The sequence below is a fragment of the Mesocricetus auratus genome, unplaced genomic scaffold (assembly GCF_017639785.1).
Source record: "Mesocricetus auratus isolate SY011 unplaced genomic scaffold, BCM_Maur_2.0 Super-Scaffold_100023, whole genome shotgun sequence".
NCBI lineage: Eukaryota > Metazoa > Chordata > Mammalia > Rodentia > Cricetidae > Mesocricetus > Mesocricetus auratus.
This window is the reverse complement of record NW_024429204.1, coordinates 20,007,636-20,029,210: the sequence shown is the minus strand read 5'-3', so window position 1 is coordinate 20,029,210 and position 21,575 is coordinate 20,007,636. Positions and strand designations below refer to the sequence as shown.

Here is a 21,575-nt window from a genome sequence, read left to right as displayed (position 1 = left end):
TCATATCATTTAAACTTGTTCTTATTTTTTTTTTTATCTCAGGTAGTCTTGGCTAGCCTCGAACTCCCTGTGTAGCTGAGGCTAGCCTTGGGTATTCTTAGTCATGTTGCGTCCAGTTGCAAACTCCGGGCTTTGAGGCTGCACCAACACACCAGGCCCTGAGCGTTTTCAAAGACTGCCGTTTAGAGTGGTTTCAGGTTTACAGTGAAGACAGACACAAAACACAGGAGCTGAGTAGCTCCTCCGTGTCTCCCAGGGCAGCGAGTTAATTACAACCGAGAGACCAGTAGCTACAGACTGCTGCCGGCTGACACCCGTAGCTTACGCCAGAGTTCCTCTTACGCTGACTATTCTCTTGGGTTTCGGCAAATGCACAGCCATCGGGTACAGTGTCATAGATGGTGGTTCCACTGTCCCAAAGCCCATTTCCCACCTTTCATCCCTTCCCTCTCGTTCTGGCCTTCTAGTCTTGCTTAGACCAGAACACTATGTAGTAGGAATTATCCAGTGCGAAGATTTTAAAAATTATTTTATTAAGTGGCTTAAAACTGTTTATTTTTTTGAGATTATAACATAATTACATATTTTCCCCCTTGGGCAGCTTTTTAAGATTGGCTCCTCCATCAGATTCTATGCACCTAAGGCTGCTCCAGGGTGTCACGTGACTTGAGAGCTGTGATGGCCCATGTTCGCTGCCCACGAGTGAGCTTGTAGTCGCCAGGAAGCTGCACTTTTGTGTGTCTGTGAGGGATGAAGCTACGCTGAATGTGGGCAGCACACCACATGCCCTGGCATTCCTAACCGATGTGGTATGCCTACCATGCTTAGAAGCTTTCAAAAGCGCGCGTGTGTGTGTGTGTGTGTGTGTGTGTGTGTGTATGTGTGTGTGTGTGTGTGTATTCATGTGTGATCACACTTTTAATTCAGGGCTTCTTTACCTTAGTGGAATTGCTATCTGGGGTTAGAAAGCCCTATAGGGGGCTGTGTGCACTGGATAGGCTTTGTACAGCTTGCTAATAGCATCCTGTGACAACCAAAATGTCCCCAGCCATTGACAGCCGGTCCCTGGGGAGGGGGCTACTCCTTCCTCTTCTAGCTGCCGAGAATCGGTGTTTCGAATGTTTTATTATTGCAGGTGTCACGAGGACTTTAAACACCACTCAGCTCCTCTTGTCTATGTGGGACAGTCAAGAGGGGCTGGCATCATCCCATGTCCCCTACTTGTCACTCTTGCTGGGTGTGTTTGCTTTGGTTCCAACCAAATGCTGTCACTATGCAGTCTGGGCTCTCACTGCTTCTCCTAGGGATGATGGATTTGACATGTTGGAGCTTGCCCAAGATCATTCTGAAAATAGGGTCAAGCCAATCCCCTGATCATAGTCCAGGGACTTTCTGTGGAGCAAGAAAGGTCTCGGCGGCAGGGTCATGACAGGTTACTACCTGTTCTTCCTCTATCCCTCATACACCCACCAGTAATGTCTGGTGCCTCTTCCTCCATAACGACCCCTACGCTAATGGACATGACCAGCCCTGCTCTTCTGATCCTGGCCCTTTTACAGCTACTTCTTTCCCGGTCTCCTACTTTGACACAAGCTCACCAACAGTCCGGTTTTACTTTGTTCCAGAGGCACTGAGATGAGAGTTCAGTGGGTAAAGAATTTGCTGTGCCAGTATGGGAACCTTCGTCTGAATTTCCAGAACGCACACAAAGCCAGGCAAGGTAGCATGCACCTGGAATGAATGTCATTGCTATATGGGAAGGTGGGAGGCAAGCTAGAAGGATCCTCAGAGGCCCGTGGACCATGTAGCCCGACGCAGTAACAACAAAACAGACCCGTCTCAAACAACGTGGAAAGAGAAGACTGACACCCAAGGTTGTCCTGTGAGTTTCTCATGTGTGCCACGGCATGTGTATGCCTGCACTCATGCTCACATACACAAATGTGACATACACAGACATCATCATCATCATCAACAACAACAATAGTAGGTCATGTGTCTGGTGTTGTATGCAGTTGAATTTTGCATGTCGTTCCCGCCTTGTTCACGGCCATTGTTTCTACCTTCTGAAGGGGTGTCTATGAGCGGAAACCTAAAGAACCAGAGGATGGACACGCAAAGCTCAGGACAGGGTTAGGACGCAGGGCAGACGTCACCTAGACCCATGTGACCCTCTTACACCGTTTGGTCTCGATGTCACTAGTTTTCTGCAACCCTTCTCCTCCCACGAGGACCAGGCTGCCGTGGCCAATACGACTTCTGTGATATGGGATTTGCCCCAGCTTCTCTGTTCAGATTCCACTGACCAGCATCGGACCCTGGCTTCTCTAGGACTGCCATTACTAAGGAGAGGTGTTGCCAGCAGGAAGAACTATGCAAGATAGGAGAGGGGAGTAGATTCCTCACTCTCTCCACTCCCAGTGACAATTTCTGAGACATAGCCCAGTCAGTTCTGCTGTGATGCTTGAAAACAAAACATTGTTCCAACATGAGACGCATTGGAGGATAATTAGGCATTATGTGACTTTAGCTTTTGCTTGTGCCCGGCTTCAGCAGCGAGAAACAGTAGGAGAATTCAGAGAAAGCGGTCCATTTGCACAGAGTTACACAGGAAACACACAAAGCTGACCCCAGTCCTCAGAATGTCTCCTTCCTTCCTTTTTGTGTGCAAAGGGCGCTATGGTGTCACTACTTCCTGAGACTGGTCACATGGGGGAAGGTTATCTCAGAGGCACAATACGATAGCAACAAAATACATGCATAGCCCAGAAATACGGCAGCTCCCTCAGTTTACCTGCCGGGCTAACAGTGACATAACTCGTAGCTGGCACTGTAACTCCGGTGTCATTTTACTGTCTTTCTGCCACTTATTTGTAAGGTGCCGTTCCTCTCTCCAGTTCCAGAAAGTGGGCTTTCTGCAAAGCCCTATCTGTCTATTTCTAAACCACAGGCGACCTGTGAAACCATGCTGGGTTTCCTGTGCACAGCGCTATGTCCCCAACCACATCTTTCCCATAGCCTTTTGACTGTTCATGTGCAGGTTTGAGGCGCGGTGTCTTGGGGGGAACAGATACCCTGCATTATTGTGTGACCAACTATGCTGCACACGGCCACTCCCCAGACCTGTGAGTCCTGGTAACTGGGGGGAGTTCCTAATGGGGTGGTGGGTGGCTGAACCCTACATTCACGGGATTTGCCTTCTCCCTCTCACTTCTGTTTCCCTTCTCTGTTTTACTCATCATACAAAGTTATGAGATTTGTGCCAGCCTTTTTTTTTGTTAAGGAACCTAGGCTGGGACAGTGGATCTACATGGGGACAGCAGTAAGAACAAGATTCTGCCAAGGACCCAGGCTTGGCGCAGCCAAGGAACAGGAAGAGGCAGTGTGGCTGAAGTCTAGGATGTCAGAAGGGATGTGGCTGGAAATGAGGCTGGAGAAGGAAGGTGAGACCTTTTCTAGGCTCGGGAAGATGTCTGGACGTCAATCTATGCATAGTGCAATGGTACACATGGTTACGGATTCTGGGAAGAGGGGTTCGATTTTATTTGTTATTTGTTTATTGGTGTTCTGAGACAGGATTTTACTCAGTGGTTCAGAGGGCCTGGAACTTGGCCAGGCTGGCCTCAAACTCATGGAAATCTTCTTGCCTCACTGTCTGGAATGCGGAGATGACAAGCACAACCTATCATGCCTGGCTTTGGTTTGCATTTTGAGAATTATCTGTTTGGTTGGCCTTGTATGGGGACACCCTTGCTAGTGATGTGAGTGAGAATGCCCCCCATAGGCTTGTATGGGGACACCCTTGCTAGTGATGTGAGAATGTCCCCCATAGGCTGGTATGGGGACACCCTTGCTAGTGATGTGAGTGAGAATGTCTCCCATAGGCTTGTATGGGGACACCCTTGCTAGTGACCCAAGTGAGAATGTCCCCCATAGGCTGGTATGGGGACACCCTTGCTAGTGACCCGAGTGAGAATGTCCCCCATAGGCTGGTATGGGGACACTCTTGCTAGTGATGTGAGTGAGAATGTCCCCCATAGGCTGGTATGGGGACACCCTTGCTAGTGATGTGAGAATGTCCCCCACAGGCATGTATGGGGACACCCTTTCTAGTGACCCGAGTGAGAATGTCCCCCACAGGCTCAGATGTTTAACACTTGATCTCCAGCTGGTGGCACTCTTTAGGGAGGCTTAGAAGTCGTGACTCCGGTGAAGGAAACGTCACCAGAGAGGGGCTTTGAGAGTTCAAAGATTCCCTGCCACTTCCGTTCACATTCTCTACTTCCTGCTTGAGGGTGGGAACTATCAGCTCTGTGCTCCAAGATACCATGTCTGCAGCTTGCGGCCATGCTTTCCATCAGAGATCTGACCCTCTGGAACTGTAAGTGCCAAGAAACTCTTTTATAAATTGTCTTGGTCGTGGTGGTGTCAAATGACAGCACCAGAGAAGTAACTAATGTATCCCTAGTGTCCCAGATGGGAGATGGAAGGTACCTTGGACAGAAGCAGTGGTTGCCAAGTGATGACCTAACCGTTAACCCTGGGGAGGAAGAAGACATTCCAGGCCCCTAAGGGCAGATTTTGCATGTTTCATTAAACTCAGTTTCTGGGCAGGTCGTTATTCATTATAGAAACAAAGAAAAAACTTTTCCAAAGGGATGGAAGATGCTTGGGAGACAAAGGATCATGGACGCGATGGTCACAGGGTTTGCACAAACAGTTGTAGCACACACATGCAGAATGATGTGAGGAAAAGCTGTTGTCTCCAACATCCCTTTAAGGGAACAACAGCGGTAACATAGAAGACCATGGGGGGCAAAGCTCGTGTCTGAAACACGGCCGGAGAAAGGTGAAGTTAGTCACACGGGGAAAGAGGTACTCAGATAAAGACAGAGAGCTACTAATGGAGAGAGTCACGCAAAACCACTAGAATCAGAACTTCCAGCTAAGAGTTAGGCACACACTGCTTAAAGCGGCTCTCCATTTCAAGTGGGACACGGGAGCAGGAAAGGAGATTGATTCAAGTTAATTAAGTCTAGGGCTTAATGAAGTGTTTGTTCTTGGATACACACTGCACCCTCCTTGCATGGCTAATGAAGGTCTGGGTGCATAGCACGGTTGTATTTATAAGCTTAAAGTTGTAAGAGGTGGGGGTGTCCCTTGGACCTACGGATACGAAGCCTTTTTAAACAGGGAGAGCCATGGAGTGGCAGATGAGTGACCTAGGATGGGGCAGAACCCCTTCTCGGGAGAGTCAGGGTGGGGGCAGCTGGTTTCTAGTCTCCATACTGCCCCCTCACCAGCAGAGTGACCCATCCCAAAGGACTCCTTATCTTGTCACATGACACACCTAGGGTGCTTCCACCGCATGCCACAGATGACATCTGTCACTGTTCATTCCCTTGTGTGCCTTAACATGCAACAGCAATGCCAGGCAGGTGCCGCTTCCCAGGGTGGCCCAGGTGCTGCTGTTAAGCACGAGATGTGGATTAACTCGCTAAGTTCTCACAAAGCTCTCAGGTGTAAGCACGGCCACCTGCTCTACAGAGGTCACACGGACAGAGAGAAAGCCATGAAGCACTTAGGTCCTATGGACAGCGACTGGCGAGCTACCATAGGATACCCAATTCTGATTGGTTACTGTCAACCTGCGTTCTTGCCTCCTCCAGAGGTGCGTCACCAAATCCTAACTACTCTGGTCTCAGTGTTCTTCTCCATACAGTGTGGAAACTCCCCTCCGCCACGCTCTCCCTCCTCAAGGGAGAAAGACCACAACGTCAAGGCGTCTAAAGGGCTTCTTGGATGGGCAAGCTGTGCTAAGAGTGGAGGCTAATTGTCCAAGGCTAGCTCCTTTTAGTCCTTCAACCCAGCTTCACATGGCAGAAACGTCACTCCTGCCATTGGTCAAGTTGGCTACTGGGTGTCATCAGCAAGTGTTGGAACTTAGAGGTTGCTGCTGTTCTCCAAGTACATGAGTGACTTGTCACTGTGACCCAATTCTTGGCAATGAGCAACAGAAGGAAGGAAGGAAGGGTTGATTTTTTCTGTGTCAGAGGGGTTGTTTGAGAGGAAAATGTCCATCCACCATGGTAGGGGAGGCATGGAGAATGTGACACCACTGGGCACAAAGAATCTGCTTTCCAGCTAAGAACAGAGAGGCATGAATGAATGAATGAGTGAATGAATGGATGAATGCAGTTGCTCAGCCCACTTCCTGTTTTCTTCAGTCTGGGACCATAGCCCATGAACAATGGCGCTGCCCACATTCATGGCAGATCTTTCCTTCTTAGTGGAATCTCTCCAGGAATGTCCTCACAGTCACTCCCAGCACTGTGTCTCCCAAGTGATTTCACAAGCTGCCAAAGAAGATGAACCACCACACCGAGTCACCAAGGTTATGCCTCCGTCTCAGTAGCTTCTTGGAGGCCTACAGGACTTACGAACTTGAATTCCCTCAGTCTGAAGATCAGACTACAATTCACCAAGGTTATGCCTCCGTCTCAGTAGCTTCTTGGAGGCCTACAGGACTTACGAACTTGAATTCCCTCAGTCTGAAGACCAGACTACAATTCACCAAGGTTATGCCTCCATCTCAGTAGCTTCTTGGAGGCCTACAGGACTTACGAACTTGAATTCCCTCAGTCTGAAGATCAGACTACAATTCACCAAGGTTATGCCTCCATCTCAGTAGCTTCTTGGAGGCCTACAGGACTTACGAACTTGAATTCCCTCAGTCTGAAGACCAGACTACAGATGGCATTGGGTTTACATGATCTTGGGGCTATGGCATGGTTTCTATGGCATGGTTTCCACAAGTCATGTTCTCCTTAAGAGCAGCTGGATTTCTAGTTTCAAAGGGATGACAGCAACTATATTTTAGTTCTTTTCCTGGACTTCTTACTGAGCAGAAGTGGAAGAGTATACCAGCTTGGGACCAGCCAGCCAACTTGTGTCCACATTTCAGTTCTACCATGGCGGGACCTCTGGGAGTCACACAGTGTCCTGAGCTTTGGGCCCTTCTCTCTGAAGGTACAGTGACCACACTGCGGCTGGAGATAGCTCAGTCATTATCCCTCCTGGTACCCACACTCCGTGACATGGTCCCTCTCACTGTGGCTGTTTTGTGATTGGCTCTAGGAAAGCAGATGTTGATTGTCGATAGAAGCTGAGGCACCTCCTCTGTGTACCTTTACTCCACTGTCACTACCATGAGGTCCCTGGCAAGCCTGAGAAGGGTGCATTGAATGACTTAGAAAGTTTTGTCTTCCGGCATTCCAGTTGAGGTCACCCGAGGTCAAGCAGCACAGTCAGTGTTCAATGACACGGATCCAAGACCTCACTCAAACCTCAAACTGACATCAAAGATGGAAGCCATGTCATCTCCGAGAGGCCACTGATTGTGCCCTTCAGATTTGGAATCTGCCTAAACAAGTCCTGCTGTCCTCCAACAAGGCTTATGGGGTTGCTTGTTATGAGGTACTGCCCTGGTGATAAATAATCAAAATAGTCAGAGGAGGGATTTTAAAAACTGGAGCATGCCATAACTCTATGAATTCCCCCACATTTTGTTGCACAATTTGAGTTTTCCCTTCTCTGCTTGTCTCTTTGCTCTGGGAAGCAACTGGCAGGAGCTGTTATTTTACACACACACACACACACACACACACACACACACACACACACACGCAACACAGACACACCATACAGAGTGTTCCACTCAATGAGATCCTGAGAGGTGAGAATAGAAAACTACAAGTTTTATACTCTCTCCTCTGTCTCTTTCCTCTCCCAACCCATTAACTTTAATAAAAATCCAATAAATACTCTAAATAAACAAGTCGTATTTGTTTTAGATAAGTTTCCTGCCGGTGCCAAGAATCTGCCTCTTCCACAGTCCAGCCAGTCCATGCTTCCTCCTTCAAGTGCAACCCAGATCTGCGGCTGCGCGCTCCTCCTTATAGATGCTCCTCCATGTGTGGGTCCCCCCTGTCTGTGGACAAGTGTGGCTTCCATGGAATCAAGGCCACTAACAGAGGCACTTCTTAAGACCACATCTAGAGGTCCTGTGACTCCATGTCACCTCAGAGTCCCCGTTTGCAAAGTGAGGACAATGATGATGACAGTCTTCCAGATTTGCCTGTGAAGTTTTAATGTGATTATTGTATGACTCCAACTCAGCTTTGGGGTTGGAGTAGAGTAAGCATTTGGTATACATTAGCTATGATAATTGTATATTTGGTAACATGGTGAAGGAAGTCCTGCTTGGCGTTTATTTCCTGCTTGGCATCTCCCACTGCTTTAAATTCTCTTTTTGCTTTTCTAGGTCTTCTCCTGTATTTATTGCATTTTGAACCTCAGGCAGCTCTTAGTGAGGATAGGGCTATAGTCCCGCTTCATGGATGAGAAAACCGAGGTACACAGAACTTAAAGGACTTTCACATTGCTCTCGGCAGCTCGGTTACCCACCCATCCTTCTCCTTGTGTCTAGACTGTAATGAGAGCTTACTACAGTGCCTGACCCACAGAGTAATGTCGTGATGGAGGTGACCAGAGGGTGGTCGTTTCTCTCTTGATACACAGGGTGTGGATCGCCCAATCCCTGCACCTGCTGCTGCTGAAGCCACCGGGCCCGGCAGGTGGTGCTTTGACAAGGAGCTGGCGTTTAGCCTGGCCTGTACGCTCCGGGCTCTGCACACACCACCTTACAATTCAGCTGTGACTTAAGACACAGGAAACGGAGAGGCTCTCAGCAACCATGGGGTGGGTCAGCAGCTCGGTGTAGAAAGCTGTGCTTAATAATGCTATCACTGTACCCTGTCCTCCTGAAGCCATTGTCACACCCTGCATTAAAAAAAAAAGTGACAACCTTCAATTGCCATGCATAACCCATGTCTGGCACCACGGTGGCTCCTGGCCCCAGAACACCCACATTTTCTGGTGACAAACAGCATACGGGGACCAGGGGACTGATGGCTTTGTGCAAAGTTGTCCTCATGGACCCCTCTAAGCCCTCTGTAGTGCAGTTGTTCTGCCTGCCTGTCAGAGTGTAATTTTCATTAAACAGTAAAGAGCTGTTTGTTAAAATAATGTTGCCATGGTAACAGGGTTGGGCGGGGGTGCTGGAACAGCCTAGGGCTGCCCAAATTGCAGCATATTAATCAAGGGCTTTGCGCCATGCAGTGAGTGTCCCTTCGAGCTTTCTGGTGACAATGACTGGAGGACCCAGGAACTTGGAGTTTGCAGCTGTCAGTGCCAAAGATGTCGGCTCGCGTGAGGTCCTGGGGGCTGAGTTGTGCGTGTTGGATGGATGGATGGGCGGATGGGTGGATAGATGGATGGACACATGAATGAATGCCAGGATACAAATTCCAGCTGTTTAGGTCAGAGCTGTTCCTGACAGATCTTCTGTTTGTCATTCACTTTTTACAAGGGAAAGGAGCTCTGCCAGAAAGTTGGCGGAAGAGAGCCAGGAAAGCAGACCAGGGGTGGGGGACAGGACTGCTTTTGCCCACAGGGAGCTAATGACGGTGACAGGGAGGTAAAGAATCTCAGGACTAGGCTGCTGGGGTCAGATCTCAGCTCTGTGCATTGTGAAGAGTGGCCCGCGCTCCCAAACCTGTGCTCCCACATACTCGGGGGACCACGGTCGTGCTGGCTTTACGTCTGTGGACCGGTGACAGATTCGAGACAATGCCCTCCAAAGCCCAACCACCCTCTCTGCCACGGCTGGCCCTCCACAGCATCAGCTCTGGCTGCCAAGGCCATCGAAGTCACCACTGAAGCGCAATCTCAAGGTGCATTCGTAGCTGAGAGAACCCAGGGGTCCTGAGCACTGCTCTCTCAGACTCTTCCTGAGGTCAGGGTGCTCTTCTAGGAAGGGGCCAGATGGTGGTCAAACACCATTGTGAGGGCAGCCACCAATCCATCAAGCGCTGGAAGGTTGGCCTCCAGGGTTGTGATGCTGATGGCTGGGGTTTTTTAAGAGGCATGGCCGAATGGAAGGTCATGAGGTCATCGGGAGTGCCCCCCTTGGAAGAGATTAATGCAGTTATCTCAGAGCCTCGATTAGTTCTAGAGTAAGGTGACATAATAAGAACAAACCCAACTCTGTCATCTCTGGCTTCCTGCCTTGCCATTTGCCTCTTCCGCGCATGCTCCAGCCATGGCGATGCCACCCACCAAGATGCCAAATGGGTTAGGACGCGTATCTTGGACTTTTAGTCTCTAAAACTGTGAGCTAAATAAACATCTTTTCTTTATGCATTACCCAGACTCAGAGTTTCTGTTACAGCAACTGAAAGTGTACCAACGTACAATTTCTATACAACAGTAATCTTTTTTTTTGCTTTGCGGTGATTTTTTAAAAATAAAAACACACAACATTGTCAGCTCACACAGAGATACACTGCAGACTGGCCCCTGCCATAGCTCATTAGGAGGAAATACAGGAAAAGAGAAAGCAAAGTAAAAGGTTTCCATTCCCTTCCTCTCCCCTAGATGGTAAGAGGATGTGGGGGTTGGACATTGAGCCTCAGCATGTCCCCAGGGGCCTGCAGCGGGCAGCAGACTTTGGAGCAGGGTCAGAAACAGGAAGGACCCAAGGAAGGAGAGAGCAGGAAAGATACACACCACTCAGCATCTCTGTGTTTGGGGGAAGAACTCAGAGCCAGTAACCACATCCTGGACTCATCATGCTGCTGGCCCACCTGACACCCTGGACGAGCATAATAGTGATGAGCTCCTTGCTATGTCCTGCCCAGCACAGAGACAGCAGCTGAGCCCTCACGATCACATGGTAAGGTTTGTCCCTGTACCCATTTATCAGATGAGGAGACTGAAGTACAGAGAGGCCAGGAAGCTAGGGAGCCAGGGTATGGACCTGGTGGTGGTCTACACTAGGGGCCCCTCCCTTCAGCACATACATATACCTGCTCCTTGAATTCCCTCTTCATCGCTTTGTTTGACCTACGACGCTTCAGGGCTTGTGCCCACAGCCTCACAGCCCGGCTTCTGCTTTAAGACTCTTAGGGATGTCATGGGACATAACTTGAAGTCACCGTCCGGCCTCTTTCCTCCGCTATCCCTGCCCTTCCTCCCTGCTTTCTGCTAATAGAGTGCGGGACTCAGCTGAATACACACTCTGCACACAGCCACTGTCAAACGCGTGCTCTTCAACCAGGCCAACAGCTTCTAAGGCAGGAAAAGCCGCCATCCCTGGGCCCCGCCGTTCTGGGGTCAAATGAACCTTTCACAGGGGTTTCCTAAGATCATCAGGAATATCAGATACTTACATCCCAAGCCATAACAGTAGCAACATTACAGTTATGAAAGAACAACAAAAATGATTGTGTGGCCGGGGGTCAGCACAACGTGAGGAACTGTATTAAAGGGGTTCAGCATTAGGATGGTTGCGAACCTCTGCTCTAGGGCCTGGGGAATGTTTCCCACCACTACCCTGGGGGCACAGCAGCTTGTACTCTGTCCTGCATCTTGGACACCCTCTCTCCTGCCCAGTGTGCTCATTTGGGCCTAGAGCCCCATTTTTCTCCTGTCCAGCAGGCAGAGGTTTGGTCACTTGAGTGTGTGGGATAGCTCTTGCCCCGGCCAAAGGACCCAAGGTTCTGGAAAAAGCTGTCTTTGTATCTCTGGCATCTGCCTACTGTCACCTTTCCACGTAGGCCTCCCGTGGGCTCTGGGTGGTGGGTGGTCCCTTTCTACAAGTTTCCTAGGCCTTTTCTTCCACTCTGTGCGGTGAGCATCTTGGACCAGACCCTCTGATGGCGTGACGAGCAGGGAGTTCTTTGGAAGTGCTACGGGAGGGTGGAGGAGGGGTGGGGGGATGGCTGAGATACGCCCTAGGAAACCTCCCATCATGCTCTGTGTACTGTCTGCCCACCGTGTGCCCGAGGTGTTCAGGATTACAGGCATGGATAAGGACTGCGCGGCGGCATCAGTTGGTGACTTTGGGGCGCAGGCAAGACCCAAGGTCGTCTCACTCCGCAAAGGTCGCCTGAAGCAGAGATACTGCTGTGCCTATGGCGTTGCCCTTCTCCTGCCCCTCAAAGGTTCCAGAAGGTTCACAGAAGGGAGTGCAGACACTGCTCTGTCACAAGCCTCTCGCTTCAATAGTGTCTGTGGACATTTGTCCAGCTTCTCCCTGAACTCTGCTACTGACAGGGAACTCAGCCCTGACCCAAGCTTCTCATTGCATTTGTGCAAACCTCTTCTGTCGGGGAGTTTTGCTCAGGCCGAGGCATCGGCAGCAATCCCCCAGCCTCCCTGCTCCTTCCTGCCAGGCCCAACACTTTAGCTGTGGCTTTGCCTACCGGCTGAGCCAGGCAGTAGGGACTCTGTTCTGAGACTACTTTTTTTTCCGTCTGAACATAACTCTAAAAATATGCCCCCGGCCTGGGAGTCTGAGTAGCTGTCATCTGTGCAGAGAGAGAGGGGACAGCCAGCCACCTGCAGGCTCCTGGCTTCTCGGGAGGCCCTGGCAGGAGGCCAAGAGATTTGGGGAGGTCGGCACCTGGACACGCTTGGCTCTGCGCTATGTCCAGGTGCCCAGGGATGGGAACACGTTTGCAGGGCCGCCTTTCCCAAGCAGCTCCTACTCCTTCCCGGCATAGCACGGCCAAACGCAGTATCACTTACCAGTGTCTACCCCGTGTGGCTCTTACATCCTGGGAATCTTGCAGCCTGATTGCAGCCAGCACGCGGAGACCTGCGAAGAGACACTTGGTGTGAGAAGCGGGGGCACAGCTCTCTTTCCCAGCGGGACTGAGCCATAGGGGGATTGGGATAGAGGTGGGATGGTAAAAATGAACCCGTATAAAAGCACCCAAGGGTTCATCAAAGAAGAATTTTTTTAGGAGGGTGAAACCAAAGGCAGATCGCTGGGCTGTGGAAGGGGGCTTGGGGCTTCTCTAACCTCGCCTAGAGTCTCCTCAAATCATGGCTGCCTGTCACCAGCAGCCGGCTATCCGGGGCCTCTTTTCCAGGCCAGCGAAGGGGGAAGCTCAAAGCTCAGGCCTGAAGCAGAGAAGATACTGCAGACCTCAAAGCAAAAAGGCCCCCTAAGCGCATTGAGAGATTCCTGCCAAACACACCCTGTGTGCTTTGAAAATTCCTCTGGGGAGCCGGAGCTGGCAGAACCGGGTGTGTGCCCGGCTCGGCTGATGCGTTCCCAACATGGCGAGTCGAGACCTGGGCCCCTGGGCTCTGCAGCCAGTGGGGGGGGTGGATGAGCACCCGTGGGACTGCCTATGGTTGTGGGACTCTCACTCCCTGAGCCCCCTGTCTAGGACCCTCGAAAGCCAACTTGATCTCTCTTGTTTCCTGGGGAACTCGCAGGTGAACTGAAGTCTCTCCGCTCTCTTAGGGACCATGTTTGACTGGGGAAGGAGAACCAGCGGGGTTGTAGCTAGTGCTCACTGAGTCTTGACCACAGTCTCTACGCCTGCTCTTGACACACCTTGCTCTGCCGTGGACGCGTTTCTTCGAATAGCAAAACGAAATCGCACCGTGGGAGACTTGCTGGGAAGCCAGCCTTAGAGCTGTGGATTTTCAGAGCCTGTCATTTTAACAAGACAGCTCCTGGGCACAGGCCGTAAAAACGTGCGTTATTATAGTCTCCATCACATGGGAAGGAGTCTGTGACCGATCTCCAGGTGAGGAAATGGCCTTACGAAGCAACAGTTGGCTGCCAAGGCGATTGAGTCGGACAGTGGTGGAGATTCCTTCCAGCCGTTTCGATTTGTGGGAGAAGTGAAATGAAGGGGGGAGGGGCGGGCAGACCACTCTTACCAAGTGTGGCCTAGGGAAGAGCGGACTGCTGAGGTGTGTGTGCGTGCGTGCGTGCGTGCGTGCGTGCGTGCGTGCGTGCGTGTGTGTGTGTGTGTGTGTGTGTGTGTGTGTGTGTGTGTGTGTGTGTGGTGATCTCAGGCCAGGAGTGGTATTGCAGAATGGGAGGGACATGAATTCAGAGACAGGTATCAGTTATGTCAAGAGCTGGCAAAACTCCCAGGCCTTGGACTATTCCCTTCAGAGGAACACACATTTCTCCACTGAATCACAGCGTCTGTTGATTCTAAGGAATTCTGCCCAATGTCCAATGCCTGCAGAATCACCTGCGAAGAGCCCCCCCCCTCCTCCAAGGAGACCAGGTAGCCTCAGGGTTCCGGCAGTGACACTTGGGAAGTGCTATTTCAGGCAGGTGAGGGCTGCTGGTCTCTGATGTCAAGTCCAGATATATGACCGGAGGCATCTAGCTAGCCATGATGGGAGAAGGGATGTCAACAACATAATTGGGTTTTTTTTCCCTCTTGACTAGTGACAGCCTAGTCCGTATGGTTTTCTTCCAAACACTCATTATAAGGTGAGCTCTCATGGGACTCAGGAGTAAAGGTAAAGCTAGTTCACAACTCACATAGGGTTCGTAACTGATACATCCTCAGCTAGTTCACAACTCACATAGGGTTCGTAACTGATACATCCTCAGCTAGCCAACTGGCATCCTTGCTTTAAAAGTTAGGCATATCACCCGTGAGGGGTGGGTTTCACGACCCTCGTCTGGGTGTTAAAATCCTTTGATGCCCAAGTCACATAAAATGGCATAGCATTGACATTTAATCTTTGCAAATCCTCCTGCATACCTTCCACCATTCCGAGATGATTTACGCCGCGCGACAGGATACAGGTGTGATGTATTACGTAAGGACAAGAAAAGGCCTGTACGTATTTGGCACAGGTCTGACGCTTGCCCCTCCCCCACCAGTATTTCAGGTCTGCGGCTCATCAAACCTGCAGGTACAGGACCTAGAGCTATGGAGAGCTGACCACATCCTTTGTTCTTCTGAACGTGCTGCCTAGGTAGACTTCTTCCTCTGAGGACGCAGAGAGCCACACAGATGTTTCCTTGGTTTATACAAACATTCTGCCCCGCCGAGCACCAGTGGAGGCTGCAAAGTGCCTGGTACACCACGCTGTGTGCCCACGAGTCTCTAGCTCGGTGCCCTCTTGACTCAGTGGTGGTCACATGGAGTTTCGGAAGGTTTTCCCGAACCCTAGGCAAAAGCTGTACGAAGCTGCCCACCTCAGCCCCACCCTTGCAAAGCCTGCCACAGCTGCTCTGTTACCCAACTTCCTGGGACTCATCCATATTTCTTCAACTTGCCAACCTCAGCCCTTCCCCCAGCCCCAATCCACTCCAGCCTCAACCTTCACCTTTTTATAGAAGATGCATATATTTTGATCAAATCCACCCCTCATTTATTTTCCTCCAATACCCCCCTTTCTTTACTATGACTTCTTCTCCCAATTTCATGTGCTTTTTTTTTTTAAGTCTCCGAGTATACTTAGTACTTCCTGTATGAGCACTGGCAGAGCCGTCTATGGAGCACAGGTCACTTCTCAGGTCCTGCATCCCTGAAGAACACTGACTTTCCTCCCAGCCGCTATCAGACACCAGCAATTACACAGACACGGGTGGGACTTCATGAGCTCCTCCCCCACCCACGCTAAGGCCCCAGCTGGCTTGATCTTATGCTGGTCTTGTGCGTGCGGTCCTGGCCACTGGGCGTCCGCGTGTGCAACTGTGGTGTCAGGTCTGGCAAATGCTGTTCCGCTGCAGCCTTCCACTCCCTTCTGCCCCCCTTTGTGAGATGAGCCCTGAGCTTTGAGGGGAGGGTGACATGGGTGCCCCCCACTCAGAGTGGAGTGTAGCGGCTCATGCTTGTCATCCCCACACCTGGAAGGGTGAGCTGGCACGACCACTGTGAGTTGGAGCCCAGCCAACTCACTGGCTATGACCTCACTCACTATGAACTCACTGGCTACATAGTGAGTTCAAAGCCAGCCTGAGCTACAGGATTAGACCCAGTATCAAAAAACCAAAATACACAAAATCAGACGATGGGTTCATTCCACACACCAACCACCCTTTTGTTTTAAAGCATTGTCTCATGATGGCTCAGGTCCTGAGGTTACTGTTGCTATTTCTTCTCTGTTTTTAATTTTAAAATGTATCACGCCACACTAACTGCTGCCATTCTTAATGCAACTATGTTATTCTTGCCTGAACTATGATTTGTTGCAGGCTGGCATGTTCTATGAGGAGTCTCCCAAAGCTCCAAGTTTCTAGTTTCTAAGAATGCAGATTGTCTACTAATGGCCACATTATTTTATTAATATATAGAATTGCCTGCATTGTGGAAGTTACTGTAGCCACTACTGTCCACATATGACCTAAGTGTGCAGGTCATGGTGCTATTAAATATTGAACATGGGATGTTAAGGGCTGACTGTTTTATTTGGCCAGTAAATATTTTTGATTCCTGTATGTGCCTGATTCTATGTTCAGCACCAGACAGACATGGATAAAACCTAGTTCCTATCCCCCCTCTTTTTTTTTAACTCTTTAAGAAATAATTTATAGGCGAGGAGATGGCTCAGTGTTTAAGAGCACTGGCTGCTCTTCCAAAGTTCCTGGGTTCAGTTCCCAGCAACCACATGGTGTCTTAAAACCACCTGTAAATGAGATCTGGCGCCCTCTTCTGGTGTGTGTGAAGAAAGAGCACTCATGTACATAAAATATGTGAACTAATAAATCTTAAAAAAAATAATGTGTGTGTGTACGCATGTGTGTGTATGTGTGTGTGTGTGTGTATAAATGCACTTGATCGGGGTCTTGGGAATTGAACTCTTCTGGAAGAGCGGCAAGAGCTCTTCAGCTACCCCTTAGGGGGAAACCCAAATGATTGAGTCCCAACACATCTAGGTAGTGCAGGGTAAGAGCAGCCAGCAGACTCTCCCAGTATCTCTGGGGGAAGGATCCACCCCTGCCCCATGACTGTAAGGCCCCCTGCTCTCCTCTCCTCACCCTATCTTGTCACTCTGTCTTCTGCTCACTGATGCCCTCCAGCCCCCCGTGCCCTGGGCAGCACAATGGCTGGGCTGGGCCATTCTCTCGAACATTCTGCCCTCCCTCTTACACTAACTACTTCCACCTCACCTCAAGTCTGACAGAGGTATGACGCAGAACTGCATAAACGATGAGTCAGCGTCTGCACTTCTTATTACTGACGGTACCTGCTAATATTCTAAATCGAAGCAGGCACCCACTTGAGCACAGATAGCACAGTGGTTTGACTGGGGACCCACTGGCAGGGACCCGGAGAATCAGTTCTGGGCTTTGGCTTATCCATGGACACAGCTCCACACCATCCTTCTAGAGAGACCTTGGCTCTGACCAGCGTGGCAGACGGCACAGCGCTAGGAGCCTGAGGGCGCCGGCCTCGAGTCCAGTCCTGTTGACGTTGGGCAGCTCCTCCTTGTCTTCCACAATTATTTCTTTCTGTGCGTCTTGGAGGGCCATGTACACAGCCTACCTCCTCCTCCAGTGTTGGGGGGGGGGATGCTGGCGGAGACGGTAGCAGTGGCAGACTGTGGATGGATGGGAGAGTCTGCAGTGTCCTCAGCTCTCCACATAGTCACATTTCCTGCCTCCCTGGCCCACAACTCCTGACACATTGACCCTATGGAGCAAAACGTTACTGAGGAAAAAAAAAACTGCAGGCAGAATTTTCCTCACATGGCTCCCCATTGTGCCTTTGGGCCCAGTCTAATCTTGTCAAGCAGCTCAGCACTTTCGAGACAAGGGGCTACATTGCAGGTTAGTAGAAGACAGACACCCTCTGTTGGGGTGGCTTCCTCTAATGTAGCTCGTTCCGTGTTCATGCAGCAAACACGTACTCTGGCGGTAAGAAACTCTGCTCCGATAAACCTGCTATCACGCCCTGAGGCAAAAGCGCCACATGGAAGGGAATGGCGCGGAGGCGGAGGAGAGAGCAGGAGAGGAAGGTCGGAGGTGAGGAGGGTAGAAAGCCCCACAGTGCTTCCACGGAGACTCGGTTCAGTTACCACTCCACAAGCTGGAGGTGTGGCCACGGTGGCCTGTGGCAAGTGCTCGCCCAGCTCACTCGCAACAGCAGCCTTCAATCCCACAGAGCATCACTGTGGAGAGCACTGCCTGCCCAGCCGGGGCTCACGTTCTCTCTCTTCCCACAACTCTGAAGAAGAGCTAGTCATGCACCCCGTGAATGGCCAAGTCTGAGCGAGATTAAACTACTCCGAGTTGAGCGTTGAGTTAGAGTAACCGTCCCATCTTCCCCAGCCACGGTCTCCTCAACTGTGACTCTGTGCCCCAAGTTTCTGGAATACTGAGCCATCCTCCCACCAACCCAAGTGTCTTCTTTAACTTATGTCCCCTAGAGGAGAGCTAAGTTGAGAACCTCCCGGACATTCATGGATGTGGCTTGACGTCATGAACGCGCATGGGAATTGAATTATGCTCTAGAATTGATTTGCATTTGTTTGAAAACATTTCCTGTGCAGCTTGGGAGAGAGATCAGCTGGTAAGATACCTGCCGTGCAAGCATGAGGACCTGAGTTTCATCCATACCCGCTACGGAGAAAGCCAAATGTTAAGATGACGACGCTGGGTTGAAGTGCTTGTCTTGGAAGCAGAAGGACCAGAGTTGAGATCCCCAGAACCCGGTAGAGGCTGGTTACACATGGAGGCTTGTCTGTGATGCGACTTCAGCCTTAGTGGGTGGAGACAGGATCCCTGGGGTAAACAGTATTCCAGCTCTGGATTTGACCAAGCAACCCCGCCTCAGTGAGTAAGGTGGGAAGATTCCCGACTTCAACTTCAGGCCTCCACACACAGACACGCACCAGTACCTACGCATGTACGTGCCCCCGCATACATGCAACAACACATATGCACACACAGCTCACATACACGCACCTCAGCCCAAAGGTGGGGGGAATCCATGCACTGTGGTGCACAAGCTTATAATTCTAGCACTGGGGAGATGGAGACAGGATTATTGGGGCTCGCTCTGGCCGGCCATTCTAGCTTAACCAGTGAGACCCAAGAGCCAGTTAGAGCAAAGCAAAACAAGGTAGGCAGTGCCAAATAGGCTACTCCAGAGGTTGACATCTGGCCTCCACAGACATGTACATGCACATGTATGTACACATGCATATGTACCCCTGCAAAAACAGCAACATATCTATAATGAAAAAGAGGGGGAAATTGCCTCCAGTGTTGTCAAGTACAGTCAACACTTGATACGTCCCGCACCAGGGAGGGGTAAAACTGTTTTGTTCCTGGCTGTTTCTTTGTTCTCTTACTACCTCTTTACAGGGACATGGACTACACGCCAAACTGTGGATAAGATGAACCCTGGCTTTACCAGAACGAGGACAAAGACATCAAAGCCATTATTGTGCCGATCCTAGCCCAGGACAGCGGTGCCAAGACAGCAAGGATTGCACATGAGGCCACCACAGACTGAGGTGAGTTCCCAGAGTCACGCAGCAGACAGGGGACGGAAAGTTGTGCAAAGGAGGGGATGGGTGCCTGGCGTGGGGAGACATGACTTCCCCAGGGCCCGGAAGGGAACCAGGAGAAGGCTACAAAAGAGGGTGGCTGATCCTCGGGGTTCGAAAGCCTTTCAGTGACTTCTCTCTACCTGGGAGAGAAGAGACGGGAAGCCACCAGTGACACGGACCCTGTGTCCGGGCCAGGCCCGGGCTGTGTCAGAAGAGTCTGGTGAATGGGACGCTTTCTCGTGTTTGTCTAGGTGACCCACAATTTGAAAAGCTCTGCCCGGAATTCTGAAATCTCCTAACAGAGAAACCACAGTGCTGTTTGATTCATGTAGAGAAGAATTCTCCTTGCTCAAGCCTCCTTTTGTCTGGCCCCGGGGTCCTGGCTCCCGTTCTGGCCACTGACTGCTGTGAGACTGAGAAGCCAGGAGAACCCCAAACCTTCTTTGCAAGAGACACAAAGGGGAGCTGGAAACCCAGGCTCCCAGGGTGGGCCACGGTTTCTTTCTTTAAGTAAACAACTCCAAGGGGGACAGCACCAACTGGGAAAGGTTGGGTTATCTTCGAGAAGCAGGAGTCAAAGGTGGGTTGTGGAGGTCTCCAAGGAAGCCATGACAGGTTAGGACTCGCAGGCATCACCTCTGAGTGGGTGTGGACCCCGATTTCGCTGTCCCCCTGAGATGGCGTGTTCTCTGCTGGAGACTGGCAGATGGTAGTTTTTGTTCAAGAGCTTTGTGGCTGGAGAGGAGATGTTTTGTTTTGTCATCTACGGAACTTAATGGGATGGGGATTAAATTGTATTATAATTAGGTTTGTGATTATAAGTGTTCCGCCCCTCAACACATCATAGCTACCGCTTGAACTCTTGGACTCGGGTACACGACAACACCTAACAAACGCTGGCTCTGTTTCCATTCTTCCGTACACCCCGTATTTTTTGGCCGCATTTAACAAAAATCTGGGTTTCCGGGGGTGTAAGATAAACCCACAGAAATTCTATTGTCCTATGAACGAATTACTGGGTAGGAGTAAGGGAAAAGCTATCTGTGGGCTTTTCCCCAACTGCGCTTTGTAATAAAACCTTTATTAAATATCTTAAGTATTACTTGCCTTCAGGGTCAAAATAAAATTGCCAGAAGTTTTTCCTTTGCCCTCATGAATGGTCCTCACCAAACTCATTTAACAGTGTGAGGGCACAAATATGCTGACTCATAGCTGCTCTCTCTCTCTCTCTCTCTCTCTCTGTCTCTCTCCTCTCTCTGTCTGTCTCTGTCTGTCTCTGTCTCTCTGTGTCTCTCTGTCTCTGTCTCTGTCTCTGTCTCTCTCTCCTTGCCCAGTCCCCATGAATTGAGTAAAGAGTGCCTATTATAGTGGCTAGCCCCAAACTGGTGAGCTGTTAAACTCCAATACTCCCCGCCCCCACTTCCCTGGCCTTGCTCTGGCCAGTGTGTGACCATGGGACCAGGGACTCACTGCAAACCGGCCAGCGCACACACATAGTAGCTGTAGGGACTGCAGGACTGGGAAAGATTCGGCAGCAAGCCTGAACTTCAAGAAAAGCCTGAACTTTTGAAAAGGGAACTAGGGTTCTGTATCAAGGACCACCCAAACTGAGCAACCCCGCAGGCGTTGTGAGGCACACACGGGCCACGGAAGGAAGCGCTTTGCCTGCGTGACTCATTAAGTCATCACGGCTGCTCGGGCAGGTGCTATGATTATCCCTACCTAATTTACAAATGAGGCCACCGAGGCACCTAAGTGTTAATGACTCGCTTGGGTCCCACAGTGTGCAAGGGGCAGTCGCTTCTCCACACCCCGCCATTTATTCTAAAAGGCCAGAGCTCTTCCACGCGGAAGAAGGGTTTACTCCATAAATACCTCTACAGTGCTCCAAGTGCAAACACCCCATCAGGTGTGGGAGAGGAGGCTGGCGGTGGCCGTGGGAGGGGTTGAGGCGTCAACGGCAGTGGCGGCAGGCTGGGGGTGGCGGTGGGGGGGCTCGGTTCTTGCTTTCAGTGAGTTTAACGTTTCTCAGAGAAGCTAGAAGCTCTGGACAAACCAAGGAGGCGAGAGCATCCAGGGCGAGACCAGGAGATGGCATGGCAGGGAGAGCTTGCCGAGGCAACAACCCTGGCTAGGATGACCAGTGCTTCGTGGCAGAGGTTCCATTGATTCTGAACTAA

General features: G+C 50.7%; 1 protein-coding gene across 2 annotated transcripts in view; it reads right to left on the bottom strand.

Annotated features, from left to right (window-relative positions):
- The window catches only part of Zhx2 (zinc fingers and homeoboxes 2), a 153,095-nt gene that overhangs the window by 70,624 nt on the left and 60,896 nt on the right, over window positions 1–21,575 (bottom strand). For both annotated transcript variants that reach the window (XR_005870505.1, XM_005082731.4), the window contains exon 2: window positions 12,652–12,721. The gene's annotated coding sequence lies outside the window, so the exon portion shown is untranslated. The remainder of the gene's footprint in view (window positions 1–12,651; window positions 12,722–21,575) is intronic.